The sequence below is a fragment of the Rattus norvegicus genome, chromosome 11 (assembly GCF_021556685.1).
Source record: "Rattus norvegicus strain SHRSP/BbbUtx chromosome 11, alternate assembly SHRSP_T2T, whole genome shotgun sequence".
Taxonomy (NCBI): domain Eukaryota; kingdom Metazoa; phylum Chordata; class Mammalia; order Rodentia; family Muridae; genus Rattus; species Rattus norvegicus.
Window position 1 is genome coordinate 41,165,982 of NC_141544.1, and position 18,918 is coordinate 41,184,899.

General features: G+C 39.3%; 1 protein-coding gene across 7 annotated transcripts in view; it reads right to left on the reverse strand.

Annotated features, from left to right (window-relative positions):
- Nucleotides 1-18,918, reverse strand: part of Grik1 (glutamate ionotropic receptor kainate type subunit 1) — a 400,463-nt gene that overhangs the window by 316,112 nt on the left and 65,433 nt on the right.

Sequence of the window (18,918 nt, forward strand, 5' to 3'; positions counted from 1 at the left end):
AATTGTTTGAATATTGTTTTAAATACATATAATTTTCAGAGACTTCATTACATGTGCATAGAATAAGTCCTGTATGTAACTTTGATAGGTTCCAGAATTAGGAAGCTTTTATATAAATGCTTGGGTATGATCTCTCAGAATTCTGATTGACTGAAAGGTCATATCATGCCCAAATGTGGTGATGCATTTGAGATACTATGGCAGAAATGTTACTGTTCGTTCAGGACCAGCCTAGGCTATGCAGTAAATTTGGGCTACATTGTGAGACCGTCTCTAAAAGAAAAAAAGCATGGATCTGAATATGCCACACAGTCTATTCTACATGTTGCCTAATGGGCAAGATGTCTTCCTCTGGGTGATACCCTCAGCCTAACATCGTATGTGCCAGTGATGTTTTTGTTGTTGTTGTTTGTTTATTTTTTGTTTTTGAATTGTCTTCATTTCAATTTGATAATTAGAATTAATAGAAATTAAGTCTGCCAATGTCACTTTACATTAACAATTTAAGACTAGGATTCCGAGATCAGTGGCCTGGCTGATACCAACCCAAACTTTGCAGCCTTCCTGCTTCCCAGGAGATCCTCAGTAACCAAGGAAACAGGTGAGAATTCTGCCCAAATAGCCACAGCAGCTGGAACATCCATACAGCCCAGCAGACAAGGAACATACCCCCTGCCTCACCGCCCTGAGCTCTATCTCCCTCTGGCCTACTTCGTCACCCAGACCAGACAAGTGCCCAGATACCCACCCAAACTCTACAGTCTGTGGGTCTCCCAGGAGGTCCACAGTAATCAGGAGCACAGGAGGTACACAGTAACCAGAAACAACACTGACTGACTCCAAGGAGACCAGCTCTAACTCAGGTCACAGAGCTCTATCTGTCTGCAAGGAAACAGATTCCACTCAGAAACACCAGGGCAGTTAACACCAGAGAGAAGCAGATGGCTAGATGCAAGTGCAAGATTATAAGCGACAGAATCCAATGCAATTTGGCACCATCAGAACCCAGTTCTCTCACCACAGAAGACCAGAATACCCTAACACGCATGAAAACCAAGATACTGACCAAAAATCCCATCTCATGAAGATGACAGAGATCTTTAAGGAGGATATAAAGAACTCCCTTAGAGAAATACAGGAAAATACAATCAAGCAAATGAGGAAATTGAACAAAAAGGCCCAAAAACTGAAAATAGAAATAGAAACAATAAAGAAAACACAAAGGGAGATAAACAACTTAGTAAAGAGACCAGGAGCTACAGATGCAAGCGTCACCAACAGAATACAAGAGATAGAAGAGAGAATCTCAGGCATCGAAGATACCATAGAAAATATTGACACATTGGTCAAAGAAAAAAAGCTCCTAATCCCAAATTTCCAGAAAATTCAGGGCACAGTGAAAACATCAAACCTAAGAATAATAGGAATAGATGATGGTGAAGAATCCCAGTTCAAAGGGTCAGAAAACATCTTCAACAAGATCATAGAAGAAAACTTCCCTGACCTAAATAAAAAGATGGCCATAGATGTGTAAGAAGCCCGCAGAACAACAAATAGATTAGACCAGAAAAGAAAATCCTCTCATCACATTATAATAAAAATGTTAAATGCACAGAACAAAGGAAGAATATTAAAAGCTGTAAGGGAAAAAGGCCAAGTATCACATAATAGGCAGGCCTAACAGAATTATAACAGACTTCTCAACAGAGACTCTAAAAGCCAGAAAATCCTGGACGGATGTCACCCAGAAGACCCTAAGAGAACATAAATGCCAGCCCAGGATACTATACCCAGCAAAATTCTCAAGCATCATAGATGGAGAAACCAATATATCCATGGCAAAAACAAATTTAAACAATATCTTTCTACTAATCCAGCTGTACAGAGGATACTGGAATGAAATCTTCAACACAAGGAAGGTAACTATACTCATGAAAACACAAGAAGGAAAAAGGTCAACAACAAACCCAAAGGAAGAGAGTCACACACATACCACTTTCAGCAACAAAAATAATAGGAATTAACAATCATGTATTGTTAATATCTCTCAAGATCAATGGACTCAATCACTCAGTAAAAAACACAGACTAACAGACTGTAATTGTAAACAAGACACAGCATTTGCTGCATATAAGAAACACACTCCAATGACAAAGATAGACACTACTTCAGAGTAAAGGGCTGAAAAAATTTTCCAAGCAAATGGTCCCAAGAAACAAGCTGAAATAGCTATTCCAATGTCCAACAAAGTAGACTTTCAACCAAAAGTTATCAAAAAAGATGGGGAAGAACACTACATAAGATAGTATGGATAGTACACTGGATAAGCTCTCAATTCTGAACATTTATGCCCCAAATGCAAGGCCGCCCACATTTGTAAAAGAAACATTACTTAAGCTCAAAGCACACATTGTACCCTACACAATAGTAGTGGGAGACTTCAACACCCCACTCTCACCAATGGATAGATTATGGAAACAGAAACTAAACAGAGTAAAAGTGAAACTAACAGAAGTTATGAACCAAATGGATTTAACAGGTATCTACAGAACATTTCACCCCAAAACAAGAGAATATAATTTTTTTCTCAGAACCTCATAGAACCTTCTCCAAAATTGACCATATAATTGACATAAAACAAGCCTCAACAGATACAAATAGATTGGAATAATCCCATACATTCTATTAAATCACCGAGGACTAAGGCTAGATGTCAATAACAACAAAAACAATAGAAAGCACACATACTCCTAGAAACTGAGTAACACTCTGCTCATTGATAACTTGGTCAGGGAAGAAAAAAAGAAAGAAATTAAAGACAATAGAATTCAATGAAAATGAAGAGACAGCAGACCTAAACTTATGGGACACAATGAAATCAGCGTGAAGAGGAAAATTCATAGCTTAAGTGCCTTCATAAATCAATGGAAGAGATCCCGTACAAGCAACTTAACAACACACCTGAAAAGCTCTAAAACAAAAAGAAGCAAACACACCCAAGAGGATTCCATGGCAGAAAATAGTCAATCTCAGGGCTAAAATCAACCAGATAGAAATAAAGAGAACAATACAAAGAATGAACAAAACCAAGAGCTGGCTCTTGGAGAAAGTCAACAATACAGATAAACCTTTAGCCTCACTAACTTAAGGGTACAAAGACAGTATCCAAATTAACAAAATCAGAAATGAAAGGGAGGCATACAACAGAACTCATGGAAATTTTAAAAAATTATCAGAACCTACTACAAAAGTCTATACAAAACTGGAAAATCTAGATGAAACGGATGATTTTTCTAGACAGATGCCACATATCAAAGTTAAATCAAGATCAGGTAAGCTATCTCAACTGTCCTATAACCACTAAGCATATAGAAATAGGCATTTTAAACCTTTCAACTAAAACCCAAGGCCAGATAGTTTTTGTGCAGAATTCTGTCAGACCTCAAAGAAGAACTAATACCATTACTCCTCAAACTATTCCACAAAATAGAAGCAGAAGAAATACTACCTAATTCATTGTATGAAGCCAGAGTTACTCTGATAGCTAAACCACACAAAGATTCAACAAGGACAGACAACTTTGGACTAATCTCACTAATGAATATAATGCAAAAATACTCAATAAAATTCTCCAAATGAAATCCAAGAACACATTAGAACCATTATTCACCATGATCAAGTAGGCTTCATCCCAGGGATGCAGGGATCATTCAATATACAAAAATCCATCAACGTAATACAATATAAAAACAAACTCAAGGAAAAAAAATGATCTTTTCATTAGTGCTGAAAAAGCCTTCAACAAAATACATTAGCCCTTCATATTAAAAACCGTGGAGAGATCAGGAATTCATGGCAACATACCTAAATGTAAAAAAAGCAATATATAGCAAATCAACAGCCAACATCAAATTAAATGGAGAGAAACTAGAAACAATCCCACTAAAATCAGGACAAAGTTGCCCACTCTCTCCAAATCTAGTCAAAATAGTACTTGAAGTTTTAGCTAGAGCAATTAGATAACAGAAGGAGATCAAGGGGATAAAAATTGGAAAGGAAGAAGTTGAAGTGTCACTATTTGCAGATAATAAGATACTATACATGAACAACCTCCAAAATTCCATCAGAGAAATACTACAGCTAATAAACAACTTCAGCAAAAGGGCAGGATATAAAACTCAAACAAGTCAGTAGCATTCATTTATATAAATGCTAAACAGCATGAGAAAGTAAGTAGGGGAAAGTACCCTTGACAATAGCCACAAATAATATCAAATACCTCGGTATAAGTCTTACCAAGCAAGTGAAAGATCTGTACGGCAAGGACTTCAAATCCCTGAGGAAAGAAATTGAAGAAGACCGGAGACGATGGAAACATCTCCCATGCTCATGGATTGACAGGATTATCATAGTGAAAAAACAATCTGCAGATTCAATTTAATCTTCATCAAAATTCCAACACAACCCTTCACAGACATGGAAAGAGCCATTCTCAATTTCATATGATAAAATAAACAAAACAGGAGAGGCCAAACAATTCTCAGCAATAAAAGAATGTATGAGGGAATCACAATCCTTGATCTCAAGTCTCAAGCTGTACTACGAAGCAATAGTGATAGAAAAAAAAAAAACAAAACAAAACAAAACAAAAAGTCCTGCCTGGTATTGGTACAGAGACAGACAGGTTTTTCAATGGAATAGAATTGAAGACCCAGGGCTGGAGAGGTGGCTCAGCGGTTAAGAGCACTGACTGCTCTTCCAGAGGTCCTGAGTTCAATTCCCAACAACCACATGGTGGCTCACGACCATCTGTGATGGGATCTGATGGCTAATTCTGGTGTGTCTGAAGACAGTTACCGTATGTGCATATACATAAAATAAATAAATCTTAAAAAAAAAAGAATTGAAGACTCAGAAGTAAACCCATACACTTATGAACACTTGAACTTTGACACAAATGCTAAAATCATGTCTGACTGGTTTGACCTCAGTGGGAAAAGATAAGGCTTATCCTTAAGAGACTTGAGGAACCAGGGAATGGGGAGGTCTGGAGTCGGGAGTCCCTTCTTGGAGGCAAAGGGGAGGCAGAAAGGAGAAAGGAACTGTGTGAGGGGGACTGAGGGGGACAATGTAGATAATAATGTAATGTAATAATGTAATGTAAATAAATCAAATAATTTAAATTTAAAGAGACTAAGATTCCACTATTTTTTAATATTTTTGCTTAAAAATCAGATTTATTTTTGTGTCTGGAAAAATTACATGTAAGACATTTCTTATGTATTATTATTTTCACAATTTTATCAAGTTTATCATCTGTGAACTTTGGCCTCTTTAATCAAACCCACAAATTTACCTATTTTTACTCATTTTCCATCATTTACCTTTCGTCTGACTTTCTGAGAAATTTTTGCCAGTTTTGCCTTTTTAGCCTCTCTATTAAGTTTTATTTCAAGCACCATAATTTAATAACCAAGAGGCTTATCATATTCTCTTACTTTTTAATAAAAGCCTGTTGTTAGCTCATGGATACTTTATCTAATCTTGTCTCTCTGGAGGCATTAGCTTTTACCTGTTTTGTCCGTTGTTTTTGTATTATGCTCTTCTTTCTTGTTTGTTTCTTCTCGTTGTCTTTGGTGTAGAATTTCCATAGCATCTGTTGATCAGTGCTGGCTGTAATTTCTGAGCAGATGGAGCCATGGAACTGTCTATGGCTTTGTGAACCTAGTTGGGGCTAGAACTCTTTGGAGATTTTTTTTCTCACACAGAACACCTTACAGCATCTGCAGATTGTTAAAAATAATATTGCTCTGTTACATTGAGGATGCTACTGGAATCTGTTAGGCAAAGGCCAGGGATTCAATTTCCTATGATATAAATGATGCTCCCCACAACAAGGAATTGTATGGAGTTCAACGTCTCTGGTGCCACTTTGCTCATTCCTTATGTACAGTAGACAGAAAGCAAAGTCTATCTTTAGTTATCTTCCAAATTCATGTCTGTGGAATTTTCCTTTCATGCCGATGACTTTCGCAAAGGATAATTCCCAGCTCCCCATGTGCTTTAGATGAGCAAAATGATGCTTTAAACATTTATGCTTTAAAACAACACTCAAAAAGCATATTCATTTTCAGACTGAAAACACATAAACTGTAATCAATTATAGATATTACTCAGTATTCACTATATATTTTGGATCCTCGCCTCCCAAATAAAAACAAATTTTATGAATCTGTACGCATTTGGTATCCCAGATTTCCTAAAAGTAGTCAAAACCTTATTTAATCAGATTTGTATTGAAAAGAAAATGTGAGTACTTTTCAGCTAGATTCTGATAGGAATGCCTAATCTCAATGTCAGTCTAGGATGATAAATCAAGCAACAGGTGGCTGCAAGGATGAGAAGATGTCGGCAATGGCCAACTTGAGACATATAAGTGAGAAATCACTGCATAAATAATTGGGTATGTGTGACAAAGTGTTATTCAGTTATTAATAGTGGTGCATCTGTGGTACTTTGCATAACAATGGTTCTCATAAACTCACATGTTTCAGTACTGGTTGGTTTGGGAAGGACCAAGGAGATGTGGCCTTATTGGTGTGTTATAGGGAGCATCTTCGAGGTTCCAGAAGACTGACGCTGTTCTCAGTGTGCTCTCTGTCTCCTGTTGTGGATCAAGATGTGAGCTCTTAGCTGCTGCTCCAGCCTCCTGTTGCCCTGCTTTTGCTTTGCCACCATGGATTCTAATTCTCTGGCACTGTAAGCCCAACAAACTCTTTCTTTCTTGATTTGCCTTTTTCATAGTGCCTTATCACAGCGATATGAAAATAACTAGTATAGTATCCATGACTGGAGAAGAAATATATGACTTGATACTGAAGGATACAAATGTAGCTTTAAAACAAATTGTGCCAGTAATTATCAAAATCAAATGTACACATACCTACCACCTAGTGAGCTCACTGTGTAGCTATTTGTAATGTGAGAACCTTCCTACTATTAATACACAAATCTGTTTAAGTTTCCTCATTGTCTGTGACACAAGAAATAGCTGTAGTGTGTGACGATGAACACTTGTCTAGATAAAGCCTAAGAATCATGGTATTGGCACGCAGTGGTACATACACAGTGTGTCACTTAGAATCAGGAGGTAGATTGCTAGGCACTGAGAAGGTTGCTTGCATTATGTTTAGCATAAGTTCTAGGACAGCATTATTTTTTCATTTTAGTTGATTTTAGTTGAATGGGCATACAGGGACCAATTTCCTGCTAGTACCTCTGAAAATTAAAAATAAAAATAAGAAGAAGATAAATGTTCTATCTTCCAGTTTCACCTGTTAGGCCCTGTTTTTCATGTTCACAGTAAAGATTAAATTTTATAGTTAACAACAGAGGTCATATTTTTAGAAAGTGCCATTTTAGAGGTGGTGTGCCTTTCTGGCAGTGGAAGTAAAATATTGAGGAAGGCACTTCCGGTGCGCAGAACACACAGAAAGGGGTGAAGGCATCAGAGATGGTGGTGTGTCATTAAAAGCAACAACTATAAGCTCTCTGGCATTTTGAAAATAACGTAAGCTCAGTACTCAAAATCAGTTCTGACATTTCTTATCACAGACGTCAAGGCATGTATAAAGTAGAGGGAAAAGCATTTGTATATATCCATGTCCTTTCAAGTCCTGAATCAGTCTGGCTTTCCGGATGTCTCATTCTTTCCAATCATGAGCCTCATGCAGTAGCCGGGGCTCAGTGGACAGTCACTACATTTGCATTTATTATTCTATGACATCATCAGTGACAGACAAGGAATCTGAGGGTAAAAAGTGTAACTTTAGCTGTTACTTTTAATGAATTAGTCCCAGTGTCTTGTCTCTGCACCTGAGATGACTTTTCAACCTCTTGGATCTTTTGATGTGTTCCTAAAGTACTTGAAAGTGACCAAAAGCTTCACTAGTCAATCACGAGGATGTCAATAAATCTGGAGTCGGTGATGGGAGAGAAATAATTCTGCTTCTAAAGAAGGGAGCGTGGTGTGTATAAACCCATCGGAGACCCATCCGGGTAACACTGTCTTAAGCTTCTGACAAATTTCTACTCAGTGAGAAGTTAAAAGGACCAGTGTTTGTGTTGCTTGCTTATTTGCCTTCTAATAAAAAAATTAAGTTGACAATCCCGTAGGCTAAGCAATACATTTTATGAAATGTCACCAGGTTTATATTAGTCATCGCGGATGTAGTCAGAGATATCACACAGAAACCATCTTGAAAGAAAAAAAAAGATGAGGTGTACTTGGTGGCAAAGTCTGGAATCTCTAAGCAGCGTTGGAATATTTTATCCCAATTTTCTTGTTTCCCGAGGTATTTTCTGTCTGCCAAGCCCTCTGAAGTTTCCACACTTTATATTTACTTAATATTTGTTTTTATGGTACATATGTTTCTACTCTGGTATTTGCAGAGGTATTCCTGAGAAACCACTAAGCTTTACAACTGGGATGTAAATGTGCACCAGGCTTAGCCTAATGAGGAATTCCACCTGATATTCCTGATCCCGTCTCCCTCATGTATTCATTGATCTTCTGAGATGTGTGGACTTAGCACTGACAGTCGGTGTGGAGGAGTTGGGGTGCTCTGTAATGATACAGTGGGAGGTCATGACTAGTGATGGTGATGGTGGGGAGAACTGAGAGTCGATGGGCACATCCTTAGCGATGGGTATTTTTATTCCACAAAAAGAGACTCTCTGAGAAGAATGTGTCTGACAATGACTTGGAAAGCCATACACATCTCCTCACATGTACCCAGGATGATAAGCTGCTGTCCATGTTATACGTCAAATGGAATTACACAAGGCCACATGAATACACAGACACCTGGTTTTATTTATTTTTTTAACATCGAATGAGCCATGCTTATCAGAGAAAAATGCAGTGAGATCTTTAATAATTAGGAATAAAACTGCTTCACAAGTAGTAAAGCACTCGTTTGTTTTAAGCTTCCTTACGGTGTCCTTTCCACACAGGCAGTTGCCACATGCTTGTAGTACCTGCAGTGGCCAGCAGAGTGAGTAAGAGCTGACCTCCTGGAGTTATGTAGCTTGAGGGCCATCACATGGGTGCTGGGAACTGAACTCGGGTCCTCTGGAGGAGCAGTAAGTATTCTTAACCACTGACTCATCTCTCCAGCCACTGCCCCCCAAATCAGTATTTTTCTCATGTTACTTTTGTGTTCTTAGTGAATTTTATGCTACAGTTCTGAATGGTATGAACTTTTGAGAATTCTATAAAATTTAAGTTGCCATATTTTTCAATTTATTTTTGTAACATAGAACACCAAAATCCATATGAATTTTCATCAGCCTGTACATATCTAAAAGTTATTCATTGTTTATATGAAACCCAAATGTTTCTGAGCACCCTGTGTCTTACCTTATGATTCTATACAAAGTAGCAATCAGGGGCTACTAAATGTGTACTCAATATCTTCATAATCTTAGGACTCATTAAGGTAATGTTTGATATGTATGCATTCTTTCTTTGCTAGAAATGCATATTATAATTTTTCTCCTGGTAAGTATTATCATATTTTATACAAAATTTCCAAAAGAAATACGAAGAAATTTAATTAGACTCAAGGGCATGAAAAAGGTTTTCAATCTGTGATATTAATTGTAAAATTATACTACCATCATCTGTTTCTTTCCAGAACTATAATTACTTTTAAAATCATAGCCAACTTAGGTAAGTGCTAGCACACTTCTTTTAAGCTAAATAGAATGTATCTTAATGTAACAATTTTATGCTAAAATACAATTTCATTATTTACCTTTTTAAAACAGTAAATTGCCATGCAATCAACCAGACCTGCTGCCTCTTCTTAGAATTTTTCTATTGTTTGACCCTTTCATATATGTATATGATGAATTTAAGTCATTTTCATGCCCCACTCACCTCTCTCACTACTCCTCCTCCCTCTGCAATGCTTCTTTTCAACAGGCCCCTCTCCTATTTCTATGCCTTCAATTAGTGTGTGACCTACTGAATTTAATTAAAATGCTTGCATTAGCGTGGGTGGGAGGTTATTGGCTGGAGCAGGGGCAACTTATGAGCAGCTTCATTCCTTAATAAGAAAGAAAGTAAGAAAGGAAGGAAAGAAGGAAGGAAGGAAGGAAGGAAGAGAAAAGAAAACAAAAGAAAAAAGAAAAGAAAGATAGCTCCTCTCCCAACACTGCCTAACTACTCAGTGTCCCTCACAGACAGGCCCTAATGAGTTACTTCTTCTTCTATGATGAATCGTTGGCTTGCACAGTGGTACAGGTAGTGTGCATATAATCATAGCAGCAAGGAGGTCCTGAGTGCAACATCCCTGCCATGTTCTTATAGAATCTTTCTGCTGGGTATCTCCCCATCCTCTGACTCTTACAGTCTTGCTCCCTCTTCCTGTGTGGTATTTCCTGAGCCCTTTAGAGGGCGATACAGATGCCCCATTTAGGGTCAAACACTCTAGCATCACGAGTTCTCAGCACTTTTGGCAGTTACAGGTTTGTGTTTGCTGCAGGAAGACGTTCTTCTGATGATAGGTGGACCTTGTACTAACCTCCAGCGGCAAACTAGAACTGTGTGCACAACCTTTCTTAACACTCTCTGCATCGCTCTACTCAGCAGTCTTTTGCCAGTGCAGAATCTCGTAATAATTCACTTGACCTTTCCCTCAGCCCAGTCTTGTTTTCTCTCAATCTCTCCAACGGGGCCATACTTATACTTGTATATAAATCAGTTTATCTACTCTCTAAACTATGCATCAGCCTAACTTTCAATGACATCACCTTTAAATGCCTGTGAGGCATGCAATGTGTTTTGGTATCTGGGCCATCTGGTATCCTAGCACACCTCCTACTCCTCACTGGACAGGTTTCTGTCTTCAGAACTAGCACATAGCTTTAAGTATACTTTGTTATGTCACAGATGCAGGTACTTGGCAATTTCTCTTTCCTGTGCCCACAGAGTTCTGCCCTGCATCCCTGGTAAAGGCTCAGCAGTGTGGCTAACATCCTATGATCTCTCATTTGTTCTCCCTGGGTGGAAATGACCACGTTGTGCACCTGACTTATACAGAATCTTCTGTAACCATGGATCCCCAGAGACGAGCTCCCCGAGGGCAGAAAATGAGTTCTAATTACTTAGTTTCACTAGTTCATAAGATCCTAGTTGCAGTGGGTGAACAACTTGCGGCACCAGCATCAGAGACAACAATTTATAGAGCATGCAAAATAGCGAGACACCCTGCTGAGTTCCTTTTATCTGTTGTGGTGGTTTGAATGTGCTGTTTTGAAATGCCCCCCATAGTTATGAGCAGTCGAACACTTGGCTCCCACTTGGTGGTGCTGTATGGGGTGTTTAGGATGTATATAATCTTATAGCAAGGTGTATGTCACTGGGGGTAGACTTTGAATGTTTAAATACTCAAGCCACTGCCAGATTACTCTCTCTGCTTTGTGCTTGCAGTTCAAGATAGTAGCCTCCAGCTTTCTTCTCCTGCCACCGGGCTTTTGCTTAACCATCATGGACCCTCATTCTCTAGAACTAGAAGCCCTATTAAATTCCCTCTTCTATAAGTTGATGTGGTCATGGTATTCAATCACAGCAACTGGAAACGTCTTTATTAATCCCTGACATCTTTATACAAACCCAGCGAGCTAGGTTACATCTTCACTCAAGTTTCCGACAAGGGAACTAAACTCCATTTGCATTGTGTGAAGGGATCATGGACAGAAAGGATTCTGGCCTCTGTTCTGAAGAGGTTTTGAGGGAAGCTTAGAAATAGAGGTCCAGGTGCCAATGTAGAGTGGTAGCATGAGGAAGAAGACTATGCACTGCTGGGAAGCATAAAAACCCTGACCTAAAGGCTTGAATTATAAAGCTCTTGGCGTATACACAGATCTGCATGTAGGGACAAATGAGAACAAGCAGCCATGATCAGAAGCCAGTTTTCTAAGGCAAATGTAAATGACATAGACTTGTCTTTTATGAAGTAGGAAGTTTTGACACATGGCCTATATTATATGGCTATACTGTGTGAATTAGCATATTCGTAACTCCGTTTATTAGCATTTGACATTGCTTTGGCTATGGGTCCTACTCACAATCCCTTCAGAATAAACTGCTGAATTAACCATGTAGTGGGCTGGCCTGGTACTGCTTGTGAGCATTTTAATGCTCAGATTAAACTGGTGCCCAAGAGACCAGAGAGTCTGCAGGCAGACGCTAGCTACGTGACTCTCCTCCATCCCCGGTTATTTCTGATTTGTAAACAAAAGATGCCAACAGGCAATAGCTGGGCAGAAGAGATGTAGGTGGAGTTAAGTTCCCTGGGTTTAGGGGAGAGAGGAACCCTGAGGAGGAGAAGTAGACGGTGAAGAGGAGAAAGGAAAAGCCACTATACGTTAGGAGTAAAGAAAACATGGCCTTAAGGGTTGACCAGTTGGAGTTAAGAGCAACCCAGAAGAAACATAGTAAGTCATAACTGAAGTATCTGCTCAGCTCTTGTGCTGTTTAAGGCTTATTGTAAATGTAAAGGTTGTGTGTGATTTTTTTTTTAATCTGGGAACTAAATGATAAAATGCAGGATAGAACCCCCTGGGTCAGGGTTAAATAATTTCTACAAAAAACCTCCTATGTTTATAAGCAGTCACCAAAAGCCTTCAGAGAAGAGACAGATTTAAAAAATGTGAAGGACCTGGGCATGGTGGTATTCCTGATAGCTTAATACCCTAGCATTCAGGACACTGAGGCAGGAAGATCACAAGTTCAAGGTCACATAGCAAAATTCTGTCTCAAAGTAAAGTACACAGAATCCAGCAACAAGATTAAAACAAAGGAGAAGTGCAGAATATTTCAAGGATATGCAATGACGTTTGAACAAAAGATATTTAAGAAAATTTAACAACTTTTGAATGATGCAAAGTCATTAAGGAGAGAATTAAAATGTTAAATCCTTATCAAAAGGAATTATAAGATGTTGGAGCTATAAACATGGCCTTCAGGGTCACACGGGTGATGTTTACTTAAAAGAACTACTTAGAGATGCAGTTTAGAGGTGATGTTAAAGGTATTTTGTTTGTATGGTGAGGTAAATTGAGCAACAGAGAGTCTTGCCTATTATTTAAGTGATTTTGACACGCCAAATTTTCCTGTGATTGTGTAAGAAAGGAATAAAATGACTCCAGGTTTTAGATTCCAAGGTACAAAGTTCTAAACCTCACAGATTCCAAGTGCTCGCGCTGACACTTAGCAGACATGCCATGGTGCACACGTACCACATCTTTTCAGAGCCTTGGCTGCTTCCTTAGACCATAAAACAACCACGTAAAGTTGTATGGGTGAAGTCATATAGGGTGTATAGAGTGGCCTTGGTTTATGACATGGTGAGTATCCCCAACAAACGTTAGCAACATAGTATTCCTCATTGAATAAACATGATCACTGGTCAGTAGAGCGTCTAAGAATATGTGTCAGAAAACATTGATCTTATTAACTGCTGTCTGTGTGGAATCTGGGGTCCTATCTTGAAAAGCCTTCACTATTACGTCAGAGAGTTTGGACTCCATCTTAGTCAAAAGCAGAGCTCCTGATTGATCATGGGGACCGTGGATGAAAACCTGTGTTTGAGGCAGCAGTGCCCAATGAGTAGGGAAGAGCAGAGGACAGATGGCAGGAGGCAAAGGGACTCAAAGTGAGGGCGGGAGAAAGACGTATGAGGCCGAACACGACAGATACACTAGAGTTGCCAAGAGCTGAATGTGCCAAAGGATCACCCATGGTTCATCTCACTTGCATGCATCATAAACCATAACAGATGCATTAATTCACAATTGACATTTAAAAAGACTGCCACATCAGCGTTTCAGATCGACTTTGCTGTTACTAAGAATAGATGCAATATTGATTTTGCCATTTTCCGGTCAGACTTCACATGTATCACAGTTCAGGTATTTAAGAAAAAAGTCTGTTTTAAGCACCCTTTATTTCACCAACACACTCTTCCCACTTTGGAAAGGAATTCACCTCCATGATTACATTTAGTTTTCCCTCGGCATCACTTTATCTGATCTCCTTTTGCAGCTGCCTGCCCTGGGCGGCTCAGGACCAGATTACATACAGGTCAGTGCTTTTGAAAGTGCCTCAAGGAAACTCTCCAATCTGCCATGCCATCATTTCCATCAGGTTTCCAAGGAGAAGCTACAATTCTCTTAAATCAATCAGCGATATGGTGAGATCAAAGGGGTTTGAATCCCATGACAAGATACTCAGCTTTACTGCAAAGTGGGCATGGTTTGAACGTCTCCTTCCAAGTGATTGCGCAACACTGTTGTATTAACACTCCCGGCAATAGGACTGGACCCGGATGCCTTTGTTTTTAGTACATCTTCTCAGACTGCAGCCAATGTTTTCCTTTAAATCCTCTATTGGAAATGAGTATTTCTTCAGCTTCTTCCCAAGTATCTACCTTACCTTCTCTCTTTTCGCCTACCCTTCCACTCTCCATTCTCCATTCTCCATTGTCTCTCTCCCTCTCCTTCTCCCTCTCCCCCTCTCCCCCTTTCCTCCACTCCCTCTCTTTGTTCCCCCTCCCCCTAAGTCTGGGCAATGCTCATGTTTCTTGATTTTGTTGTGAAAGTACTCTACCCCTGAGCTGCATCCCCAGACCAATTTTATTTTTTATTTGGAAAAAGGGACCCAATGGATTGCCTAGGCTGGCACTGAAATTAAAATCCTCCCAACACGGGCTCCAGAGTAACTGGAATTGCATCTTCGTATGTTTTAAAAAAAGAAATCAATTATCTAAAGCACATCATAATTTAGATCCAATAATGAGTTCTTCACAGATTTAGGCTGTCTTCCGGGAAAGAAATTATCAGGTACATTGGGTAGAAATTGTAGAATATTCACCCTCTAGAGTGCATGGCTACTGGGATGTGTGGCTTGGCCAACTGCAAAAATTATAGTCTGGTTTCTGAATCAAGTTGTAGCCTGTTCAGTTAATCCAAGTAAAGCTCTTAATACCAGTCCATCTTGGGAATAGTTTGCAGTTTCACTTGGAGAGGCTAGGACATCTGCCTGGTCTCTCACTCCCTTGGAGAATACAGGGCTATCCTGGCTGGATACTCTAATCTAAGCTGCCATGACTCTAAGAAATGGACAGAGATTTATCAGTGACAGGTAATTCTGAGGGTCTGTTTTCTTACTTCCTTTCTTCTTTCCTTCTTAAGTACAGTTGCAAAGGAACATATATGTCTTAGCTTCTGTTAACTACTAGATAGACTTTAGACAGACATTTGGGCTTAGTGTTTTAATCACAAACATTTCTTCAGTAATAACTACCTCACAGTCTGATTGTGTCTTTTTAAAACCTAGATTACTGAGAGTATTTTTACGAGTTTGTGTATATGAAAGAGACCTAGCGTTCGCTGAGCAAATCAGCAAAAGGTAATAATCTCACTCTTCTTTCTTTTTGAATTCACAGAGAATATATTATTTTCCAAGAATTATAGCAATGCATTCATGTCTCATTGTCCCATATTCTGAAAGCAGCAATTATCTTGATTCTACAGATGCCTTGACTGTATTCAAATCTACCCCCTACCAGTGCCCAGTTTTCATCAATTTATTCTCCTTTTCCTTCTTTTTTAAAAATTAAATGCAGTGTGTTACATTTTTGCTGCCTTTTTTGAATTCTTTCCACATTTGTATTCATATCTTTCAGTTTCCCCAGAAGTGTGATCTTTTGGGATTGCACTAACACCACCCAGGGCTATTGGACCATGCTGCAGTTTCTTCCAGCAGCTTCTCCAGAGTTCATTTGGAGTCAGTGTTAGGCACTCATGGAAGAATGTTTTACTTTTTATATGAATCTGGAGCATTCAGAAACATTCTTTCCTTTCACCACATGTATGAAACACAAAGCTAAATGTTGACTGTGTGTGGGTTCATCAACAGTGCTTCCTACAGCAATTCCTGAACCCAGAAGCCTCTCTCTCTGTTACACTATGGTCTACCCAACAGGCTGCAAATTATATTGTTAGAGCAGAGGAATATAAATCAAGCATGAAAAAAAGGGTGTTAACACAAAATGTGTGTTAAAGTGTGTATATGTAGAATCAAAATTTGCTAAATACTACAAAAGTTTACTTTTAGAAATCTATCTCTTCATTTGTCTTGACAAAAATCAATATTTATTTATGCATTTGAAGTAAAAGCTATGTTCCCTCACTCCTCTGGACGCTGCAGTAGTAAAATGTTTTATATCTCCTTTATATTTTATAACTTTAGAATTTCATTGAAGGGACCCAAGGAATAGTGCAGAAATGGAGCTTTCTTTCTTTCTTTGTAAAGGGATTTTAATTCTTAAATAATCATTTCTACAAATCTATTGTAGAGGAGTTTTTGGAAGATTAATGAGAAAATGTTTCAAAGTGTTTTCTCACTAGTTCTCAAAATCTTTGAAAACAGGCATTAGGTAAAATGAGGATTATATTGCTATTGTTACAAGAAAGCTAGTACATCGAGTAAATCTTACCAAATTTTATCAGATAAGATATCAAAACCATAAGGAGTTCTGTTAAGATTCACTAGCCACTGCCCACCATTATGCTGTGGCAAAATGTTAGAATTCACACATTTAAATCTTAACTCATAAGGATGCTTCTAGCAAATGGTTTCTCTTGAAGGCATTGGGTCTTAAGAGCATAGTATTCATAGTCAAAGGAACCCAGAGAGGTCTCTTCTTTTCTACTATGTGAGGACAAAGAAAGAAATGGGTTCTGTAAACTAGGAAGGGCATTGAGCTTTGAGGGGGTGTCTTGGGTGTGTGTACTGCTTGGTCTCAAGTTTATGATCACAATGTATCAGCATCATGAATACTGGTATAGCAGGTATGTCCTACTCCAATTTGTTTGGATTTTACCTTAAAATTCACCTGAATGTCCTATGTAAAAATCTGGCCCTCAGGACTGGTACCAAAGACATATAGGGTTTGGAACCTCTGAGAGGTGTAGCCTAGAGAGATTATTAGATCATAGTGTCAGATCCCTGAAGAGGATTGTACGACACTGATCTGTTCTTTTCTCCCTTGACTTACTGGTTTGTGGTCAGATGATTTTCTCCTTAGCTTACTCCTACTGCCATGCCACAGACTCAAAGCAACCAGTGGACCAATCATAAACTGAGCTTTTAAAACTGTGAACCTAAACAAATCTGTCCTTTTAAGCAATCCATTTGTCTGATAGTGTTTTTAATGAGAGAAAGCTGACTAACACAGGACGTCTACCAGATAATAAATCTTACATCTCCTTTTTAAAAATTATTTTATTTACTTACATTCCAATGTTGTCCCTTCCTGGTCCCCGTTCCTGAGTTATTCAACCCCTCCCCCTCCCCTTTGCTTCTGAGAAGGTGTTCCCCCACCCACTCGCTCCCATCTCACCTTACCCACTCCCCTGGATATCCCCCTACCCTGGGACATCAAGTCTCTACAGGATTAGGCACATCTCCTCCCACTGAGGCCAGACAAGGCAGTCCTCTGCTACATATGTGCTTGGGGCCACAGACCAGCCCTTGCAAGCTCTTTGGTTGGTGGTTTAGTGTCTGGGAGCTCCCAGGCTTCTGAGTTAGTTGACACTGCTGGTCTTTCAATGAGGTTGCCATCCCATTCAGTTCTTTCAATTCTTCCAACTTTTCCATAGACAGTCCAATGGTTGGCTGTAAGTATCTGCATCTGTCTCAGTCAGATGCTGGTAGAACCCCTCAGAGGACAGCCGTGCTAGGCTCCTGTCTACAAAGACAGCATTAACATCAGTAATTCTGTCAAGGTTTGGTGCTCACCCATGGGATGGATCCCAAGTTGAGCTGATCGTTGGATGGCCTTTCCAGGTTTCAGATGAGTAACAATACATTTTTTGTTATTATAAATTATGTGGTTCCTGTTGCTTCTTTACAGCAGCTCTAAGTAAGTCAACAACTACATGGTTGAAAAGGGAGGAGGAAAGAGTGGAGTCACATAATCAAGAGGAATCTATGAGGAAGGTAGCAAAACCCAGCAGGGACTGATTGGAATTCGTCAAAGAAGTATAAGAATAAAGAGAGCTAGACCCAAGACAATGAAAACTCCCAAGGATCTATGAGGCTGACATTAGCTAAGAATTCTAGCAATGGGGATTATAGGAGCCTGAAGCAGTCACCTTCTATACCCAGGGAAGATTTCCAATAAGACACTAACCCAGCCACACAACAAGCTTCAAAGCACAATATGTCCTGCCTATAAGACATTCAGAACAGATGAGGCAGAGAGAGGAAAAGCCAACCAATGACTGGCCCAGTTTGAGTCCCATGCTATGGGAGAGAGCCCACTCCTGACACAATGATATTCTGCTATACTTACAAACAGGTGCTTAGCATGACTGTCATCTGAGAGGCTTCCCAGGAAACTCATGGAAACATGTGTAGAGACCTACAGCCAAACCTTAGATGGAGCTTGTAGAGTCTTGTGGAAGATGGGGAGGAATGACTGAAGGAGCCAGAGAAGTCAAGGACACCATAAGAAAAAGTACAGCATCACCTAATGTTGGCCCATAGGGGCACACAGAGACTGAACTCCCAGAAAGCATACATGGCATGGACCTAGACACTCTCTGCACATATGTAATAGTTATGCATCTCTGTCTTCATGAGGAACTTCTAACAGCAGGAGCACGGGCTGCCTCTGATTCAGTTGTTTGCCTTTGGATCCTTTTGCCCTAACTAAGCTGCCTTGTCTAGCCACAATAGGAAAAGATGCACCTAGTCAGACAGCAACTTGATATTCCAAGGTGCAGTGATATCTATGGGAGACCTCCTTTTATTCTGAGGAGGAAGGGAGGAGGGGGATAAGA